The sequence below is a fragment of the Lepisosteus platostomus genome, chromosome 8, assembly GCF_059453375.1.
Source record: "Lepisosteus platostomus isolate fLepPlt1 chromosome 8, fLepPlt1.hap1, whole genome shotgun sequence".
Lineage (NCBI taxonomy): Eukaryota > Metazoa > Chordata > Actinopteri > Semionotiformes > Lepisosteidae > Lepisosteus > Lepisosteus platostomus.
The window spans coordinates 61,704,020-61,725,904 of record NC_142618.1 but is presented as its reverse complement, the minus strand read 5'-3'; the positions used below and the strand labels follow the sequence as shown (position 1 = coordinate 61,725,904).

Genomic DNA, 21,885 nt, shown 5'->3' with positions numbered 1-21,885 from the left:
GTGGGGATCTCATTTCATCCAGCCTGTCAGGGACCTGGATAAAAAATAAGGTGAGAGAAACCATTTTTAATAAATAATGGCATTGTTCGCCACTAGCTCATCTCCGCAGTTTACGACTGGCTGAAAATGTCCCATCTACGGGCTGTGCGGGGAAGAAGATTTAAGAACAGCACCGTTCAGCCGCATTTCGATCTGCTAACAGGTCAGCAGGAAACAGAGAACTTAAAAGGCAGCTTTTAAGAAAAACAGATGACTGTTCATTTTCTATTTGCGTTTAAAGAAAATAATGCACTGAGAGTAAAAGGGCAACTGATGCATTCTCATACAAAACATTTCGGCAATTTGAGACCAAAAAAAAAAAAGTTTATTGCATTTAAATCCACCCATGCACATCTAAGAGAAGTGTCCAGCCAGTGTCTTCTAACATAGCCCTCCCCGGATCAAACCGGCCCATCTACTGCCTCACATCAATTCACAACTTCACAAACGTTTCTTTCAAGCTATTCATTGCCCTGGCTTGATTAAAAACTGAACCATGAAGAAAAACCAAGCAAATTTAAATTATCACCATCCTGGCCAAAAGGAGCGGCTCCTCTTTGGTTCCTATTTTACAGAGTAAATCAGCTTACTTCAAATCTTCCTTCTGAGAGAGCCCTCAGCAGGTATCTAACAAGCTCTGATTAAGCACCAATCATGATTCTGCCCCACGCTTCAGCTAACTCGACAGACGACGAAACAAAAATTAATATTTAGCGCATCCAGTCCAATCATCCTTGGAGACAGTCGCACTCACTTAAATTCTTTCCATTGGACGGGGTAAAAAAAAAGCACGTAATGAACACCATTTCAAATACCATTGTGATGTTATCAATCCTGGTGTGCTGCCCATCTCTCAACTGCCGCCTCAATCAGCTTCTCCCCCAGCTTTAACAAATCATACACAAGCCCCACTGATGAAAATCCTTCAATCATTTGCTGCAGGCCGGCAGCTTAAAAAATGTATTCTCTTTGGTGGGGATGTAGATGTAGCCCCGCAAAGCCATGCCTGTACCGGGAATCAGGGCACAGCCCCATCGAGCACAGTGCAGGGCCACAGAAGCCTTAAGCCTGCCTTCCTCCATGCTCACAGCCTGTACAGACTGCTGAAGCAGGGCTGCCTGAAGACTGAGAGCCTTTGTACATCCCCCTGTTTGCAGAATGATGGCAGTGTGCACAACAGCTGAGAGACCTGCTCTGGAGGAGAGCTTGTGCCTGTCCTGCTCCCACTGCCTTTTTTTTGTAAATTTAAACTTAATAAAAGGCGGGTCATCTTCAAGTGCCCGCTTCAGTTACTGGAAAGGTTCTAAAGTATCAAATGCAAATGCACTGGCGGACGAGGCTACACAATGCAAGAGATAAGCACCGTTCTTGTCACAAAGGATGGGACCTCATAAAACAGACAATTAATAAACAACCGACGCCTCAGCCCTGGTTACAGACTTACTGTGTGCAGCCCTTTGGAGATCCTGCTCTGCCGCCGTACAAAGCAATTTGGGGGATTAATTTAAAACAACCCTGGGCTAAATAGAGCTTGTGGGAAGGTCCTTTAGATATTAAGAATGAGGAATAGCTGCTTCAAAATGTTTTTCACTCTAATCAAATCTAATCTCCTCAGCTAAGGCAGTGAGGGAAATTATCAGTTTAAGAGACATCAGAAGACCCAATGGATTGAAAGATGAATAAGATGTTTCTATATGATGGCTAAATTGGCAATCATAAAGCTTAATGTGTAATTTTAATTATCAACAGGATGGGGGTTAATCCTGCTCTTGGCAGTTTGAAAACACATTTGAAATTACCAAAAAAGCAATGCATGTTTCTTTTCAATTAGCAAGAAGACTGTTATGTTATTTCTAAAGACAAAATTGAAAAAGTAGATGAAAAAGACAAACAGAAACAGGGAAAAAAAACTTTGGAAAACATAAAACACCTGGGGTCTATTTTAACTACCAAATATTCAAGTATCTGCTTACTCTGTCCCTTTTAAATCATTTTGGCATCCTAAGTGGAACAGCACTAGCCATGATATACACAGTTTCAGTACCTCAGGGGCCAGAGCACTGTGTACTCCGGGAGCTGGAAAACACACAGCACAGACACAGTGGGCCATTAATACACAAATCCCACAAGGAAAACAGATCCTTCACACGTTTCCAACAAAAATAGCACTGATTAAAAATAACCAATATAATTAATTTTAAAAAGCGATTTGACCACTTGGAAACATACAAACATAATTCAACTTTCGTAATGGAAGATACCTGTTATACCTATATGGCTCATCTTTGAATGCACTGAATATACATATGAAGAAGACTATAATTTTTACAAATATGAGCCCTTTGTACTGCTTGGGCAAGACATAAAGCACACGGTTGTGATGAATAATGTATAACTTCACACTTGAAGTGCTGGATCCCTCCATGGGATGTGCCTGTCTCTCTTCTTCTTCGCTACGCATATGAATCATTATATGTTGATGAATTATAAAGTACGGTACAAAGCACTAACCAGCTGAGAGCTCTACATGTTTTGATACAAGCGCGCAACCCATCCATGGTAAAAGCACATCCAGCCTTCATATTGATATTCCTCCTTTGGAGAACAATCATTCACAATCAACTCAAAAGTTACCAACTGAAGTGTGCAGAGCTGTTTTATATAAAAAACACAAACCATAATGGAATAGCAAATCTGTCACTATTATCAAAGCATTCTCAGTTCACAATGTGCCCGGCCACATCCTAACAGTCAGAAAACAGCATTGCAAAACGCCAGCACACTGTTTCACTTGCAGATTATTTCCTGCTACCAACTGCGAACAGGTAAACAGGATAATATATATCATACTAAGCCAAAGAGTTTGATTTGAAGCAGAACTGCCTGTGTGTCCCACAGGAAAAAAAAAAGTGGAGTAGTGTACATACCTGCTCTTTTTAAAGGCTCCATTTTTACACCTTTTGAACTGAAACCATGCTTTTTCTAAAAGCCAAGCCCAGTAGCTCCTGCAGCAGAAAAAAGCGTGAAACTCCTTCCTCAGTCCGGTTTCTGCAGACCTAAATCTACACAGCTGACACAACAAGCCTGCCTACACAAGGATTCCCTGCAAAGGAACAAAAGACCCCAAAACAGAGCCCATTCTAAACCATGAGGAGAGAGCCCCCGCACAGAATCAGTCCCATGTTCCCATTAGAACAAAGAAATCGCAAATGCTGTTTCTACCTCTGTTTTTTAATTAAGACCGTCCCAGCCCTCTCCATGGTCTGCTGAGACACTGCCTGTGAAGTGATTAAAAAGAATGTGATCTGATCAAGAGCAGAGAATGGAGGGAAGCAGAACTCCAGGTTGGCGACTGCCAGGGCACTAAGTTCTTGAGAAAGCAAGGAAAAGGGCTTCCAGCCCTGCCGTTCCTCTTTTCTACAGTCTCTTAAAACCAAGACACCAGTCTACTAAAAATAATCTTTTTTTTTTTGCCAACCATGGGTTATAAAACTGGTGCACTCGGCCCACAAGCGTGTTTGCAACTTGCAAAAGTCAGATGAGAAAAATAAACAAAACTATCCTTGAATTATATCAAGTTCCCCAAAGGTCACCACTGCCTCTGCTGCGGCCTTTCCCCAGCACCAGATTCTCTATCAATGTGTCATAGTGAGTTAGGCAAAGACAAAAGAGAAGCTCAGTGTGAAAACTGCACATATCTCTAATCCTGACAAAGCAATGAGGAGACCTTCACAGGCGTAATTATACTTGTTTATTTGTTGCCACGCAGAAAGGACTGATGAAAAATCCATCAAAGTGGTATTATCCCAGCATCAGGAATGTCTACGGCTTCTAAGGCCACAGTGAGGTTTAATTCCTTATTGTTAAAACCACAAAGAAAAGAAGGAGAAGAGAGGGAAAAAAAAGGTTTGGCCAGACTTCTATAACAAGTTGCCTATAGACATGATGTGCCCAGAGGTGTAAGATTAGATGGGAGAAGTACAGGATGAAGACCTCCCAAGCACTGTTAACGTATTTCACACCCTGTTAAAACCCGTTGCTCGCAAGAAGAAGCATCATTACAATGTGGCGTGTGGTAGCCCAGTCCAGTGGAGTCTGCCGGAAAGGGATGAATGTGTTAGAAACCAAACTGCAAGAGCGGGACCTTTCCAACACAACATTTTTGGTTTCCTCTTTCATTAGAAACGCTTCCTTGAAGAAAGTCTGAGGCTACCTCTGCCTTTGATCGTTTTCATGGGAGGAGAAACATTTCCTAGCGTCCACCTAGCGCCGGCGTAAGCACTGGCATCGACTCTGCACGTCTGCAGGCCGGCTCACAGGTTGGCCTTACCTGGAAGCCGCTCGACTTCTGCCGGGAATCTGGGCCCTCGTGATAGAGGCTGCCTCGTCTTAAAACCTGAGGAGAAGCCGTTGCACCAAAAGCTGACCCTGCGCTCTCCCCAACGTGAAAAAAAAAGTGGCCCGAAATAAATAACAGCAAAGCTATCGCCTTTAAAGCAGCCGGCCATGTGAAAGATTTCAACAGGACGGGCTCGTATCAAAGAAAAACCTAATCTACATAGTTAATGTCTTTTTCAATTTAAAACAGAAAAGCTGTAATTTTTCTTTGCTGGCAATCTGGAAACACTCTGGAGTTAATTACAGCTGATTCGAAGTGAACCGCACAAACAAAGGCCCATCTATGTCCAGACAATTATACTGCATTAACCAGCTTAAAGCTTCCTGCTGCTGTTTCAGGGCTCTTCCATTACACCCTTCTACCTTCCCAGCACGAGAGAAAATGCTTCTGCAAGGAGGATTAATGAAGAGAACTGCAAAAGAATGTGTGACGACCTCTCCTGACATGCTGAAAACTTTTCTGCCCGAGTCACGACAAAGGGGAGAAGGTAATTAAGTTTGAAAGAAAGCTCTGAAACAGACAATGGCTCAGCCTGAGAGGACGCAGGGAAATATAAAATCATTAACATTTCCAACAACAAAAACAAAGTTGTTCTACAAAAAAATAAACGAAAACCTTGCAGGCTGTAAGCAGCTATCCACTTGTCTTCCTCTCTTTTAGCTTGTTCATTAAAGTCCAGCGAGATATCAAACCAGATGTTATTTTCTACAGTGTGATACCACGTGGTACTCAGCCCTTCTGCATGGCTGTTTCTAGAGCTTTTATGCATTAGCACTAATGGGGGGTTTCACACTTTGGCAGTAAAGTTATAAGCTTTGCATTTTTACTTTAATTGCGCTTAGAAAAAGAGGATGTGAGAGGAAAAAAAGCAAGTTTTAATGAAACCTTTGCTGCTGCCCTCTTCACACCTGAGACAGATCAGCAGGCCTTGCACAGCACACATTTCCATATATGTGGACCCACATCTCCGTGATGCAAATTAGCGCATTACGCTTCCCGTCAATGTCTGTTTCAAAAGCCCAGCTGAGTATTTTGCTTAATTAGTAAGCAGATATGTTATTTCCAAACACACAAAAAAAGAAAGAAAAATCCACATTTTCCTCTTTGTGTTTATTGGTTATCGGTGGTGAACTGTGTCCTCCACAACATACTTCCATCATTCAGGATGTGTCAGCATTTAATAACTTTGGGTTCTGACCTTTTTACATACATATTGAGAGAGGAAAAAAACACAATCTTTATTTTATTGTCTTCCTTTTTGTTGTGTTTTCCGTTCTACTGATGTAGGAGAAACAAGGGAATCTAATTGTGGCTTTGTCAACCTCATGTACATTAATCACCCTGTCTTTGTCTAGGCCATGCAAAGCAGGATTAGAGTTAAAATGATGACTGCTTAATCCCTTTGATTTCCCTGCGCTAAATAAATATTAATCTACTAGTCAATCACGCCCTTATAATGCACAATATATACAATATGAAAGTGCTTAGGGTTACATAAATCACAGTTTTTCTCGCATCTGCTTAAAAGCAAGAGCAATCCTTCCCAATACACACAGATACACACGAATGGATATGAAATCTGAAGTTCATAATCCCATAGAATATAAACCTCACCACTGGAATTCATGATGTCTCAGTCTAAATGAAACACAGGTTTAATTAATGCAGTGCAAACTAACAAATCATAGTTTATTTCTCTCCGAACAGTAAGAGCCTCCTCCCCTCTGTCTAATCTCTTTGTATCATGCCAAACCCAGCTAGCCATTAGTCAAACTGCTCTTTCAGCAGGCTTATTTCATTCACAATTAAAAATATTATTTTGATTGTCAACATCAGTCGTAAAGCAAGTCACGATGAGTGAACAAATACACTATGAACCTATGTGGTTTTTAACTTGCCTCTTTAAGTGCCTCGCTAAACCACCTGGCTTTAATATACACACAAGTAAACCAGAATACATTTCAGTAATAGAAACACCAAAACCCCTCACGTTCTTACACACACAAGCTAAAGAACACCAAATAAAATTAATTTGTACAAACATATTTTCACCTTCAAGATGCTGTAATTGTATTTAGGGAGGGGATTATTAATTGCACATGGAAATGGTTTGTTGTTAAAAACTTGACGATGTCTAATTTTCAGACAATCATTTCCTACTTTTGCATGAATATTCAAATCGTAGCATGAGCAGGGAAAGATGTGGAAAAGAGAGTGAAACATGACCAGCAGCAACGTTTCAAACTCCCAGCAGCTTTAAATTGGCAAAGTGACGCAACGGGAGTTTTAAAACATTTCTCAGAAGAGGAGGCAGCAGATACACAGAACTGCACGTTCTAAGTACAAAGTTTAAAATTAAAAGAAACAAGCCGTTCCAGCTCATATCGAATTAGGCTACTATCTTTTGTTGAATGTGAGGGAACAATGAGCACATTAAAAACTGGGGATGTGAAGCTCCCTTGTTTTTTCAGAGAGGTAAAGTGTCATCTTTGGAAATGGTCCTGGGGACATACACAGACACCTTTATAATGAAAAAGCCATTTCTGTCCAGTAACAACGTCCCTTCCCCCGTCACATCACCGGAACACCAATAAAAGTTAAAAAGTTCAAACCCTTTTTTCTAGAGAAGACTCTGCTCCAAGGCTCTCTCTCCTGTAATTATCTTTATAAACATAATCACAGACCAGGTATTCTTGCAGACATTCCAACGCAGTTAGCAATCTACCAAGTCAAGCATTGTTTAGGAAGGACTTTCAGAAAAGGTTTTCAGTAATAACTGCTAAAAAGACCTTTAACAATGTGAATATTTTTTTCAGTAAACTAGCTCTTACACAACAGATCTTCTGATTTCATGGTTTCAACAGTACATCTAAGAGATCTAGTTCATGATAGCACTAATTTCTGGGCTAGCAGAATTACTAATTAACTTAAGGTTCAGGACTATATTTAATTACAGAGTTCTTAAAATGAACTTTAGACCAAATGCATTTGCTTTTTAAACAAACTTCATACTGCCAGCTGTTGTGAGTTTAGCCCCACTCTGACCAAAAAAAAATCATCCATTTATTTTCTAGGACATCATAGGAACTACACACTGCTTCTTGAAATACACAGGCCACTTAAATGTTCAAGTTGAAAAATCTTCATTTTAATTAGATTTCATTACAAACAAACAACTGTCAGCCATAATTAGTAGGCCTTTAGTTTAGGGACACAGTACTCCTTTTTTAAATAAACTTGATGTCACACAAACTAAGAATCAAATAACCAGTAATTTCAGAATTGGAATCTAGTGGTTCTGTCAGTAATTCGATTACTGTAATTTTATTATTGGTACAAGAAAAGTATTTCATGAAAAATAATTACAGGAATTTTAAAAAGGGTTTCATTTTAATTGTTTAATGGGGTGGCCAGAGAAAGCAAATTGACTTTTAACTCTAAATGTTTATTTTAAAAAATCCCCTATTATTTTTTACAAGATAGTTCGGGGATATGCTAAAAAATGAAAGGATACATTAGTGAATATTAATAATAATTGCATTTAATGCTTTCTTTGTTTGGCTTCAAGAATTCAATTCCATTCATTAGCAGTTTGATTTAAGAAGATAACCCAGGACTCAGGACATGGTTCTAGGCCCTGCAGGTGCCAAACTTATTATCTTGTACGATTTAGGCCTTAGCAAGAGAAGACTTTGTGACATTAGCAGGGTCAACACTTCCTCTGAACAGCAAATGCATCAGTGCAATAAGCTGTTAATTAAACTTTGCTAACAAACACCATTAAAAAAATACTTACTATATTTTATCTTCAAATGCAAATACACAATAACAAGATCAATCGCATTCACTATGCAATGACAAAGGGAGATAATTGCACATCCGAAACAGATTAAATGTAAAAAAGGATGCATGTTTTGAAGGCAGTTGTTAGTGGGGCACATTTTGCTTCATTAAAACAATGCAGAGAAAAAAAGAATTTGAATTCAGATTTTTTTTTGACAAAAAAAATGGAAAACACATGAGACACTCAGCAATGCACACTACACATTAAACTAATGACAAAATGTTGCTTCAAAGTGAGAAACACTTTAACCTTAACCTTTCCCTACACATAAATCTCAGTAGCTACATTCCATAAAAGGTGAATTAACACAACCATTTAGCTTACTGTTTAGAACTATCACTGGATCTTTCAGAAATTTGATTTAAATGAAATACAGCAATGGACTTTAATTCTCCCTAATGGGTTTTTAATATAGTTTAAAAAGATCCTTTTTTCATTTAAACTTTTGAACCAGTCTGACTAAGCTAAACATCTACATTTGAATCCTTTAAAGGAGTAGGAGAGGGTAGGAGGGAGAGGGATCTTTGGACAATGAAAGTTATGTGCCACGAAATGCTACTGTGCCACAGTTAATCATCTGAAACGCGCTCGGCCTTTGCTTTTAAAAATGAGAATTCAAAGATCGGCTTCTTGCACTCTGCTATGTTTCTTCTGAACCACTGCCGAGTCTGTGAAGAAAGACAAACGTCTCGATTTGTCATTTTCAGTAGGTTTAGCTCAGCGCCGCACGTTCTTTACAAATTTAAAACAGCTTTTTCAGTCAGTCCCGTTTTGTTAGCTCATATATTACCTGAGCAATTACTTGACACCAAGTACAACAGAAAATTTTAATGCTGCAGTCGCAATCACTTGTGACTTTTTCTTCTTGTTGCTCTCGGCTGCTGGAAAGTTAAAACTTCTTTAAAACAAACAATTAAAGCGTATTCCAGAGTGCAGGCCAGAGACTGAGGCAGGATATGAGATATAACTAAATACTTCTCTGGGGACTTCTGGGGCTGTACTCAACCTCTGCCCCAGTACAAACACAACAGAGGCTGTGTATCTGTGAAGATTCCCTCTCCCCACAGGTGGACTGCCAGTGTTAATCTATCTGTAAAAAGGCACACAGGAGTAAATATGTCTGTTGCCTATTCATGAGACCAGCGCTCATTTCTCTGTTTATTTAAGTTACCTCAGTCCTAAATATTTCATTTAGTTCCCACCCATTCCATGGCTGTTGAGAATGCAGTGGGTAATCCAGGCAAAACTGAACCAAAACTCCCTTTTGGATGCAAAGCTGGCACAATTACTGTCACAAGACGTACAGTAGCTCTGATCTCCATTTGTAGCTGTAGCTGTCTCTACACACACCGATGTGTAAAATTAGGGTTTACTTTTCTGTGCTCTCTGGCAAAACGTTTTGCAGTCGCTCAAAACAGCCTGCAGCTCCTCTCAGATCAGTAAGAAACTGTTGACCCTGCCTCCCTAAGTCTGAAAAAGCCTGAACCAAACTCTGAAATTAGGAAGTATGAAAGCCTGGGCGCGTTTTCTTGGCTCACATCTGGAGCGGGGAAAGGAAGGTCTCTGGCTATCGCTCGTCAGTGGCACCTGCCCCGTGAGCAAACCGCCCTCAGTTCTCTCGCTACCGGCGAGCTCTCAGACAGACCCCGCGGCCCGCGCCACTTCGCTTGGACCCGGGCTCGCTTCCGCCAAGAGAGCTCCCACTGGCTCTGAGCCTGCGGCTGTGAGTGGCCCCTGCTGGGAGGCGCGCTGGGGGCCCCCGAAGCCATTAACGGCTCTCCCAGGTCCCCAGTGAGAAGTGAGCCACTGGGACCGATAAGGAGGCAGATCCCGCTGCTCCACTGCTCCGCTCCGACTTCCGAGATGGAAAGCAAATTTTCTGGACAGGCTTTACAAAATGGTTCACTCTAGACATGTCATATTAATTACAGCACTTCTCTGTTATAATTGGCCATAATTACATTTCCATGTGGGTTACGCTGCTTTAGAGTTTTTCTAGAGACGTCATACATGTTTTAAAAGGCCCGAACACACCCCTCACTCTTGACACTCGAATGTCTCCATTCCTGTCTTTCCTCTTCCAGGGGGAAAACGAGCCACTCATATGTTTCTGTAGAACAGCGGGATCGGAGCAAATCGGAAAACTGAGACGTATTCTTGTGTAAATATTTAGCGTCCGTTAGGAAAGCAAAGCGAAGAGAGAGAGGTTGTTGCTGTTAATAAACAGAGCTCCCTGCTCGTTAGGCTGGACAGCGGGAGGCGGGCCCGTACCCTTGAACCCCACACTCCACCCGCAGAACACGCATCCAGTGGAAGCGTTACCCCCGCCCCCTGAGTTACTGAGGGGGTACACGCACGCGGCTCCCCCGGAGCCCAGCTCACACCGGCTGACCTGAACTGGGTTCGCAGAAAACACCTCAGTCCTGAGGGGTCTGGGCCCGAGCGGCCCTGCTCCCTGCAGATTTGGGCTCAGCTCAGAACACTGGATGGAAACATGTATAATCTACCTTATGTCTATTATGAAATATAGTATGTCTTCCTACATATTCCCATCAAGCAATGTTTTTTTTTTACTCCATAAAATCATAGGAGTATTAAAATTAGGCTGAGAAATATCCTATGGCTGAAAAAAGAAAATGAACTGCAATTCCAAATGGACAAGATGGAATGGACAGAAGAAGACACGTATCAAGATAACGCAGTTCAATTATGAATGCTTTAAAAACAAAGTACTCGTGAGATGTTGGCAGGTTTTGGTGGTGGAGCCAAGCGATAACTGCTAATTACATTTCTACAGCAGAAACTTAGGTGTGTGAGTGTATGTGTACGGGGACAAGGGGATTGTACACAGAGCCGCACTTGGCAGTCAGACACAATTCAACATCTGGCAAGCTGTGTCAAAACTTGTTTGAATGAGACCCAACGCTAAATCACCGTGCAACCTGTTTAAAATGCACCAACAAAAATAATGATCCACGTTGCTCCCCACGCAGAAGTGAGCGAAAAGACTTGTTCCCACTTCTAAAATAATCACAGCCCTTTACCACTGTTCACTGCTGTAACAGCTAAGAAGCCCGTTTAATTAAAAATGGCCATTGCTTTGTTTGAAGCAGCCTATAAACACTCGCTGTTGTCACATTTTCCATTTCCGTTAAAGAAAGCAACAATTACCATATGAAAGGCTTATTACCGGTGAATAAAAGGTCAATGACTGAGGCTCCTGTCGACCCCAAAAAATTCTCTTTCACAAAAGACAATTCTTTTGTAACCGTTTCTGTTCAGCCTGAAAGATCATTTGAACAGAGAAGAATTAATTCCAGTAATGCAGCACGGTGTCAGATTTCCTGCAGTCATGCTCCCGATCGGACGCGGGTGTGAAACACGAGTCCTCTCCCGAGCTGGAATATCTCCGGACGTGTCTGCACGCCCCGCTCCCGGTGTCTACACCTCCACGGCCCCGTGCGCTACTTTGGGGCCATGTGCTCATCTTTGGAAAGGAAACAAAAATAACTAAAATGACTTACACACCACCTCACTGGATAGACGGCACCTTATTAAGAATATATTCCTTCACAGAAACAGACCAGGAGCCCTGAACGCTAGATGGTCAATATTTAGCTACAACACTGGCGTGTTCTTGGAAATCTACTGTATACAAACCTAGAAACCTTTATTTATCAGCCTGAAGCCGGGCTATTATCATACATATTACTTCACAAGATGACAGAATCTGAGGGCATCTTGGAAGGCTTCTGAAATATGAGCCTATGCTTGTTTTCTCAAGTCCTCGACAAACACATCTTTAGGGAGCGCTAGGCAGAGGAATAAAGAAAGAAGAGGCAGCATTTTCGTCCTCCTTTCATCTTAGTCATTCAGTCAACCATTGAATGCCCCATTCAACACTGCTTTTCATTATGCAAAAAAATGCTAATCCTTTTCCGATGCTTTCACACTTGTATAAACCCCCATTCCTATCCACTGAAAAGCAATTATATCAGTTTACATTTCTGTCAAAAAAACAGGATTAATGCAGGAATACTAGCATCTCTTCAGCTATCCCCATCTTTAGCTATAGGAAACTAGAGATTATTAGTAAAAGTATTTTCGCTGTGCTACAATAGTTGCACTTTAAAGATGTGATTTAATTAGCTAAGGGGAAAAAAAGAAAGCTTTAGTTGCTGTGGAAACTCTTTCCAGCGACAGAACTGACCTGCCTTCTACAGAGGCCTGAAGAGAATGATCCTCAGTCTGGCCTACTGATCAGAAACAAATTATGAAAGAATGTTGCCGGACTGGATGATACTGTCCTGAGGTACAAGGATCAGTAACAGCCGGGATACAATGTCCTCTTCCTGGATAACGAAGAGCCATGACAAATGGGACACGGAGACAATTCGTTTGCATATGCAAATTCCCACACAAGGGAAACATGTACAAACAAGTGTCATTGTAAGGTGGATTAGACACACAAGGCTTTCTTTTTTAGGGCACGATACGGCCTAGGACATTACTCAGCACAATTAACCAAGTCTCCATGGAGACTAATGAAATTTTGCTATGGCACGACTTAAATTAGAAGGCTAGTTGTGCATTTCCACAATCCAACTTGAGATCCATTATTTTCCAGGAAACAATACACCATTTGTGCTCAGCTGATCTTTGCCAGCTGAACAAGCCTCTAAGTTGACAATTTGCATATGTTAATATAATTAAGTACTAATTACATGAAACTTGTACATATTCACATGCACTTTCCCTGGGCACTTCTGAGCTTGAACCCCATCCAAGTCTTTAACCCTTCAGACAGCTACTAAGCTGGAAAGTCTCTGTGCGTTACAGTACAGCCTCAGGGCTGACACAAAAAGGCCCCACACTTAATACATTAAGCCTCCTCCTGACTCCTCATCTTTCCACCCACAAGACTGAAAGGTATTTGAGGGGGGCTTTTTAAATCTTATGGACCTGCGAATGTTTGTAACCCTGTATCCTAGCAAACCCAATCGCTCCATCAACAAAAGCAAAACACTTCTTATATAATGAAGTTATAATTTAGCACTCATATCTATAGCAATCAGAAGGGAAATTGTGAAAAAGAGCAAGAAATACTTTTAAGAGAGCAGCATGATTGGAGGTTAAAGCAATTTATTACAAATGAGCTTTGGATTAATATATGCAAAAGGCAATTAAGCAATGCTAATTACTTTGACAGAGTTAATTAAATATAATTACACATTTTCAGCAACTGCATAAAGCACAGTTTAAGAATAATTTTATTGAGATTAATTGTAAATAAGAATAAATTAAATGTGTATTTTGACAGGCATGAATAAAAAGCTTTGCAAATTAACTTGAAGAACAGACATCACCACACAGGCAGACACACACAAAACACTATCATACCTTCAAATCTTACAGCATCTAACTTTTTGAAACTGAAATGGACAGGAATCTTAAAGAAAAACAAACAGCCAGAGAAGATTAAAGGCCCCTTTGTCCTTCTTCATATGCATTTCTTTTAGCAAGCTAAATTAAGCGAGTCTGTTCTAAGTTTTAGGAAGGAACATTTCACACTGAATGGAAAAAATGTTCTATCACATCTGAAATTTGTGCAGCTGTGCGGAACTTGGTCCAGATGGTTCAGGACTATAAAACAAACACAAAAATGATACACAGTAAACCATCCCGGGATTATAAGACAATGTCAGTCTCTCGGAAAATATCGCCCTAAATCTCTACTTGCGGTGTTTTCTTCTTTTTCCTGAACGCAGAATATTCTAAATTCCATTCTCGAGGAATATGGAGTCAACTTGTACTGTTGTCTTTATTTGTACTTTCTTTTTTGAACCATTTTTAGCTGAATTGCACAAAATCCTGGAAGAAGCTCAGTGATGGGATACACTGGATAAACACACCATTATCCAACCCCAGAGACTACACCACTGTGCTTGTCCGAAACAGGTCTGACTGTATGGACCCTGCCTTTACTTATAGGTAAATGTGTCCTACTATCAGATACCTCAACAAGAAACAAAGCAGCAAAGGCAAAAATTATTCTAGATAATTCTACCATCATTACAATGGAAGGAGGGGGCTGTGTTTGAGGGGGAGGTTCTTATCATTAAAATCAATATCGGATTAGCACAATATTTTTAAGCATTCGACTGGATAAATATTTCTCTTTCAAGCCTTTACCAAAAAAAGGGCTCTTAATGTGACACCGACCAGGCAGACATGGTCCCTAGAATGCTTGTGCATTTTCTGTGTAAAACATTAAAACAGCTCGCAACAAGCCTTTCTGCAGCGAAGGATTTTAAATCATCCACCCTCTTCTATTAGACTTGAGACTTATTGAGGTAGAAACCATAAAAAATGAAGAAGGGAAATTTAATCCCTGAAATATTGATTTGCACATTAATATCATATAGGCAGAGGGCAATTTGGCTTCATGGAAATGACACATTGTCGACCCTTGGAAAAGCCTGAGCCAATCTTACTGCAGAACATGTCTGAGTCTCAAGAGTTATTAAGGGCTTCCCTGTTTGCCTTTATGAGATTCCTCTATGCCTACCTTTGCAATCTTAAACGTATTATTATTATTTTGAAGCAATTGTAAACCTCGGGGGGTTCCTATTTAATGGGAAGGAAGGTACAGCATATTTACATCCAAAATGCCACGCTCAGCTCCTGCATTCAACTAAAGCCCCTTTAAAAAAATAAAAAAAGTTTAATACGACACCGTGATTTATGTCACTATTTCACCAGTTTAACTAAACGCTCCTTTATTTTTTAATGGAAATGTTTTACACCTTTCTATTCGTTAGTCGTTTTTTCACTCGTTTAAAGAAAAATGACGATTGCTCTCATATCGTATTTTAAAGACGCTGTAACACCTAAGCACAGAAATGACCTAATGTTAGAGGTATAAATGCTTTAGATCTAGTATTTGTTTATGGAGTGTTTTACTACAATATCACATGAATATTTTGCAACGAATGTTTGCTCTCTTAAAAAAGAAACGCGAGCACAACAGGATACTATAAGAAAAGAAAATAAGAGGCTCCATTCACGACCTACAACTACAAAATAATAAGCAGTAATTATTCACAGAGATAATAACGACGAAGAGGCAGGAAAATGCGAACAAAGACAGTACACAAGTGCTACAGTCTCGTTCCTTAAATGCATGCCCTTCATCCGAAAAAAGGGAAGAACACACGACCGATCGAATAAATTCAAAATAAAACACACGCGCTTTTAATTCCCACGCCCCACAAATAAAAAAAATACGATTAAAACGATTTCCCCGATTTCTGGAAACTATTAATCTCCCTATAACATAGAAATAAACGATTTGGTGTTTTATTTTTTATTTTTTAAAGAAAAGGCTAGATTTTTTGTTGTTTTTTTTTAAAAAGATTTTGCACTCTCCTCTCCAACCCGCGGGAGGACAGATCGCGGCGGCGGCGGCTGGGTGCGCAGCGCGCAGGAGACACGGGCTCTCCCCCAGCTTGCGCTCTGCCCCAGTGCCGGCGCGGCTCTTCAGCTGCTCTCTGGGAGCGATCGATGCCCCTGTCACTGTCGCGTCCCAATCGGAGCCAAGTCTCTGCCTCCAACTAACCAGCAACCCCAAAAGGCAGGACTGCCTCGGCGCCTCTGTGCTGCTCCGCCAGCGCGAAATCAGAGCGACTGATGATACTGCGGATCCTCAGCCGGCAAAAAGAAAAAAAAACAAAACAAAAAATAACATCCGAGGACGAGTAACGATGTGGCTGGGATAAAAATGCATACCATACGATAAAGGGAGGTTTCAAAAAGGAGCTAAAAAAGAGGGGGGAAATGGAGATTTCGGCAGGAGGAAACGTTGCTGTCAGAAAGGAATTTGGTGCTGATGAAAGTTTGTCATCGTCGGAGAGAAAGTTTTTTTTGGGGAGTGGGGGGGTGGGGGGTGGGGGGTACATGCACGGACGATACACATCCACGTTTGCTGCTTGCGATCTGCCTGGGAAGCTCTGGGACTGTGAACCGTCTCTGCGGGACCCGCTTGAATTTAAGAGCTGAATCCCCACCGATCACGGCTAGGCAGCTGTCCAAGCGGCCGATAAGAGAAACTCCTTTGCGCCTCACAGGTAATGACAATAATCATCATAATAATAACAACAACAACAAGAACACGGTCTATCCTGCCTTTTTTTCAGATAAGTTTAATACAACATTTAACACCTCTGCCTTTTGGCTGCCACGCTTTTGTTTTTTGACTAAGCATACACAGCCTAGGTGACGTCTGTGGTCCCGTTTCACTCCGAAAAAAGTTTTCCAAATGTCAAGAATCGCGGCTGCCTCGGCGGTGACAGGTCGCTACACCTCAGCCAGATGAAAGCCGCGCCGCTCCCGGAGCGACTCCGCTCTCCGGCGTCCGACCCCCGACGATGCGGCTAGCAAGTGGCCGGCTGCCCCTTCTTAATAAAATAAATCAGGCGGCCAGGCGTTACTGGGAGCCGGGCTCCGCCGATTAGGTCCAAAAAAGAAGCAAACGATTAAAAGCCGACTTTTGCGGGGGAAAAAATAATAATTTTATTCTTGTCGGCAGTGGAAGCCACCTAGCCGCCCGAATAAACTTTATTGGAACTGGATCTGGGTCTGGCAGCGCTGCGACTTGTCAGTCATATATCTTGTGTCTGTGGACAGTTTACGGCTCTTAAAATCGGAAGAAAGCGCTCGCATAAACATAACGGAGAGCCGAATTCAATAACAACCGCAAAAAAATGCTACCTTTAAAAAAATCGCATCGGACTGCCGTAAGCCGGCGAGAGCGGAATATCAAAGATTGTGCGAAAGATCAGCGCAGAACGATAATCAATACTCGACCTAAATTTAACGCGAACTACTCAATAAAAGTTAAAGAAAAAAAACTTACTTGCTTTCCCCGCGCAGTTTCCTCCTTTTCTTCTCCCGTTGTTTCAATAGATAAAGCAGGTCACATCCAATGATCGCGAAAGTTATTTTAAAAAATTAAAAAAAGAATAATCCTTCAACTTTATTGGAAAAAAAAATAAAAAAAATACGAACAGTGAGAATAATGAAGCGGTCCTTCCGAGTCCGGCTGGCAAAGCATGTGTCGACCGCTGCCTCGCAGTTTAGGTTGTGGAGGGGTTGGAAAAAGGAGATGAAAATCCGATATGTCTTTATTCTGCTAATTATTATCGTTTTAGCCCTGTTTAAAAAAATGGCTGATTAAGTTGAGTGCGCATGTCTTTGTGTGCCTATTCCCGATATGCACTCTGGGAATGAGAGCGAGCGAGAGAGAGAGCGAGGTGTAATTAGTGAGGTGATCAACAGTCTCCACATTGCAAATGACGCGCTGTTTCAACTTAGAGAGCTGGAGGGCTACAAGGGCCAGATATACAAAAATGATCTAATAGGAGGGAAAAAAAATCTTTAAGGTATAGTGAGTGCGCGAATGTCATGCCAACACAATGAAAGACCCTCCAGTGACGCTGAGCATCTATGAATTACATAGAAATGATTTTTTAAGAAAGGAGAAGATTCAAATGAAAGGGAAGGGAAGGAGGGGAGGGGGTGGGGGGGTAGTTGGGGGGAGAGACACAGAAAATAAAAACTGTTGTGGTAGAGAGATCTGAGAAGAAGGGAAAAAAAAAACAGGACGCATTTCAGTCCAGAATGCTCTTTTGCTGATTTTATGCAACATGGTTAAAATGACCTGGGGAGAATGGCATCTGAGATCGAGTGAAACCGGCAGATAAACCCGTGCAGAACGTACAATCAGGCCGCTCCTGAACTGGACCAGGTAGAACCCAAATACATTTTATTTATGTGGTTAATATTTTGTAGGCCTACGCGCACTAGAAAATACATACATCCTTCAGGTTGCAAGAGGTGTGATGATGTCACTGAAATTAGATTAATCATTGAGTTGAAATAAACACGCAGAAAGTGCGTGCGTGTTATCCATCCTCCATTCCCGGTGCCTTTTTAATATCCAAGACCTCAATCTGCCGCATGCACGACATAATGTGTCCAGCAAATGTGGATACTTTAAATCGTACATCCTTGATTAAACAGTAATTTAAAATACGCAAAGAAACTGCACTTTCACACAGTATAATAGGGCTGAAAACAACATGATTGTGCAGAGAAAGGGCAGAATATATTTGACCTCGAGAACTTTTAGATCAAAACAGCCACAAACAGGAATATAAGCGCATATTAAATTGGATTTAAGTGTATTTAAATACACAAACCTTCAGAAATGTATGGCTCTGTTTACACTGTAAATCACAGAAACATCACAAAGATTAGTATGTATGCGTGTGTGGCTTTCAAATTAAAAAATGACTTACAAAAATGGCTTTACAGAAATCGACTCGAACACAAACTAATGGTAACGGAGACTGTGTAGCAGAAGTGTTATATTTATATTTTTTATTTTTATTTTTTTTCTGTAAATATCTAAAATATCTCCACTGATCAATCATTTGACGCGTAATGAACACATTAAGCTGATGGGGTTTTCAGGCTTTAAAATTTGGCGATAATATGAAATTACGACGCGTAAATAAAGACAGAATAACAACGTGCAGGAACCTCAAACCAATGAGTTTCATGTAGACCTATATACAGTACGTGTGTATGCAAATACGAGGGCTCTGTAGATTCGTGAATTTCATGTGTAAAATTATAAACATATATGGCTCATTATACGTACATGCATTACTAAATGCATATCTTGTCAACAAATAAAACATACCAAATGTACAACTGACAATTCCCCGTGTTCGTGTACATGTGTTTTGAACAGAATATCATATTATATAAACACACACACAAAATACAGCACTCCAATGATGGAGTGTCTTCCCATTTCAGGTAGCATTTCCCTGGGCTTTTTTACTTCCTCTCTAACCGTTTATTTTGTCTTTCTGTTCTAATAGTCGCTATCGGAAAGAAAACCTGCAAGATGTTAATCGTTGGGAAAAATCAAGAGATCGCCTGTCCTTTATGAAAAAATCGAAGGAGGTGAATTGAGTGAGCTGGGTTTCAGGATCTAATGATAAGGCAAGCGGGCAGCGGGGCTGCGGCCGCAGTAGCAGCGAATCCCTCTTCCTATAGTCACTCCTTGGATTGTTGTGTCTGGGGCTCTATTTGGTCTTCGGCTCGGCGAAAGGTGGTCAGCAGAAGCCCCCTTTTTTTACGGCATTTCACCCGGCTCCCTGACTGCTACCCCTCCGGGGAAACCGAGCGGCCAGCACCGAGGGAGACGCGCCGACAGAAACCGGAGCTCACAAGGAGGATATTGTGATGTTATCTTCTAAAAAAAAAAGAGACGAGCCGCTCTACCAGATCACTTTTACAGTCTCGATTCTTGTAGATTTATTTCCTCGGCATCGGTGATTGGCGGCACTTTAACGCAAATAAGTGTGTTGCGTGTGTGTAAGTGTGAATGTGTAAGGCGTTTTGCACTTTAACTTCGTAAACAGTGAATGGGGCTATTCTAGCCCCTTTTTGTCAGAGACGTATTTTATTAACAAGATTAGTGCTGCATGAAGGACTGTAAAAAAGTAATGAATTTTTCAGCTTTCCCCAGTGCAAGGATGTGCTTCTAAGCGGAGCACAATTAGCTCACAAAAAGACGACCGTTGTAATTGTGCTTTGACATTACTTAAGTTTATTTTTTTATCACGACGAAGGCGAAAGTGAGCGGAGCTTTTTGCAGGGTTGAGTCTACTCCTGATCTGCGATACAGTCACGCCGGACACCCCACTGTCCCTCCCTCCTGCTCTGTTCCTGAGGCTCTTTCACAAAGGCTGTGTGTTAACTAACAGTTTTTTTTACTTCCATGCCCCGCGCTCAGAAATAATGATAAAGATCGGAAATATAGACGCTCTACTATTAAGCCTGAAACTGTTAAAAAGTTTTTTTTTAATAAAAATTAGTGGAGGCGTCCTAAGATGCTTCTTTCAATGTGAACAAAGTTAACATGAACGAAATAAAACACTTGTTCGCTGTACAGAACTACTGCTCGGGATAATTACGTGTCTAATAACCGAAACTGAGATAACGAACAAGCAGTGTTTAACAGCATTTCTGACAGAATTTCTGCTGAATGGGCTTTGCTTTTTTCTTAAACCAACACGTTTTATTTGGTTTTCTCATTTATTTAAATAATTCGACTAAACAATGTTACATCCTCGTTGTTGTTGTTGTTGTTATTATTATTATTATTATTATTATTATTATTATTATTATTATTATTATTATTATCATCATCACAGAAAACAGCGGCAGATCACACGTTCAGTTGTTGCGCTTTTGCTCAATATTTCTGTATTCTTGTTAATGTTAGTTACATTGTTTCCGTCTGTGGTCCGCTTGTCCTTTCTGACAATATCTAGAAGGAGGAGAAGTTCTTCTCCTGTTTAAAGGGAAAGGTTCGGCGAACACGCGTGGCGCCCTCTGGGGTTTAAGGGGTCACGGTTTGGACAGAACCAGACCCGCCTCCACTATGAAAATCGAACCTAAAGTTCCTAGACAAAAGCACTGAGTACAGTCCTCTTAGGCAACAAACAAAAGTTACAAACCAGCAATACACACAAACAAACTCTGTTGGTCCCTGAGACTTCGTACAGAGCGATACAAACAGCCTTTTAGCAGCCTCGCGGACAGATCATACAAGCCAAAACACATTTCAGACCCACTTAGAGGTTAAAAAGAAATAAGGAAAGAAATCGGCCAAAACTGCAAAAACCCGAGCTCTCCAGAAAAAGGTGGATGAGCCAGTGTTGTCTGTAGCTATCTGAAGAAAACCAGATGTTTTTTTTTAATTAAAATTTATCCGAAATTTCAGCAAAACTGCTTTGATAGGCAATACGTTCCTTACAGCTCCTCCGTTTCAACAAGGGGAGAACAATAGGAACAAATTTTAAATACGTTCACTGACATCAATACAATCAACAAAGAAATACTCTCATATCCTTTACATATCTCAGCATTAACAAATAAACAGCTTCTAGAAACAATCTGTTAAAAATCCGCTGGAAAACAAACCATTTCATGAAATCGGAAGACCTTCATGATCCCTTTCTGAACTTTTTAACAACAAAAAGAAATCAAAAATAAAAATCCATAAACTGGAAATGACTTAAAATGCATTAAATTAATCAACCAATCCATAAAACAAGCGAAATCTCAGCGAAAGTGCAGTAACATGTACCTTGAGCATAAAAGAGCATCTCGTTTTCTTCTTTCTCTCTGAAGCTCCGCTTAAAGCATATGGAAAATGTTTTCAAAATGCTTAGATTTGGCACATTGTCATTGGGAAGAGAGGAGCGCAGTGATGCTGCTACAGAAAATGGGAAATAAGTTCAGGATTGGGTGCTGCCTCACTCAATGCGGACTTATCTAACTTTAATTTAATATTCTGCAATCACTCTGTGATCGCATATAATTCACAGAGATTTTTACAATGACTAAATGCTAGATTTTTTCCTCGGGTATTTATTCCTTACAACACAATTGTCCCGCACAGTTTCTTATGGTTTATTTTACTTTAACGTGCCTGCACAATTAGAGGAGCAGGAAATTATAA

At 40.8% G+C, this 21,885-nt stretch overlaps 1 protein-coding gene across 4 annotated transcripts in view; it reads right to left on the bottom strand.

Annotated features, from left to right (window-relative positions):
- The window catches only part of zfhx4 (zinc finger homeobox 4), an 84,101-nt gene extending 62,416 nt beyond the window's left edge, over window positions 1-21,685 (bottom strand). For 3 of the 4 annotated variants that reach the window (XM_088644212.1, XM_088644214.1, XM_088644215.1), the window contains exons 1-2: window positions 17,197-17,775; window positions 1-34 (exon numbers count right to left, since the gene is read on the bottom strand). The exon at window positions 1-34 is cut by the window's left edge and continues 2,575 nt beyond it. The gene's annotated coding sequence lies outside the window, so the exon portion shown is untranslated. Of the gene's footprint in view, window positions 35-17,196; window positions 17,776-21,510 lie in introns of those variants that run through there. The other variant, XM_088644213.1, reaches the window with a different exon arrangement.
- Between the last annotated feature and the right edge of the window lie 200 nt (window positions 21,686-21,885).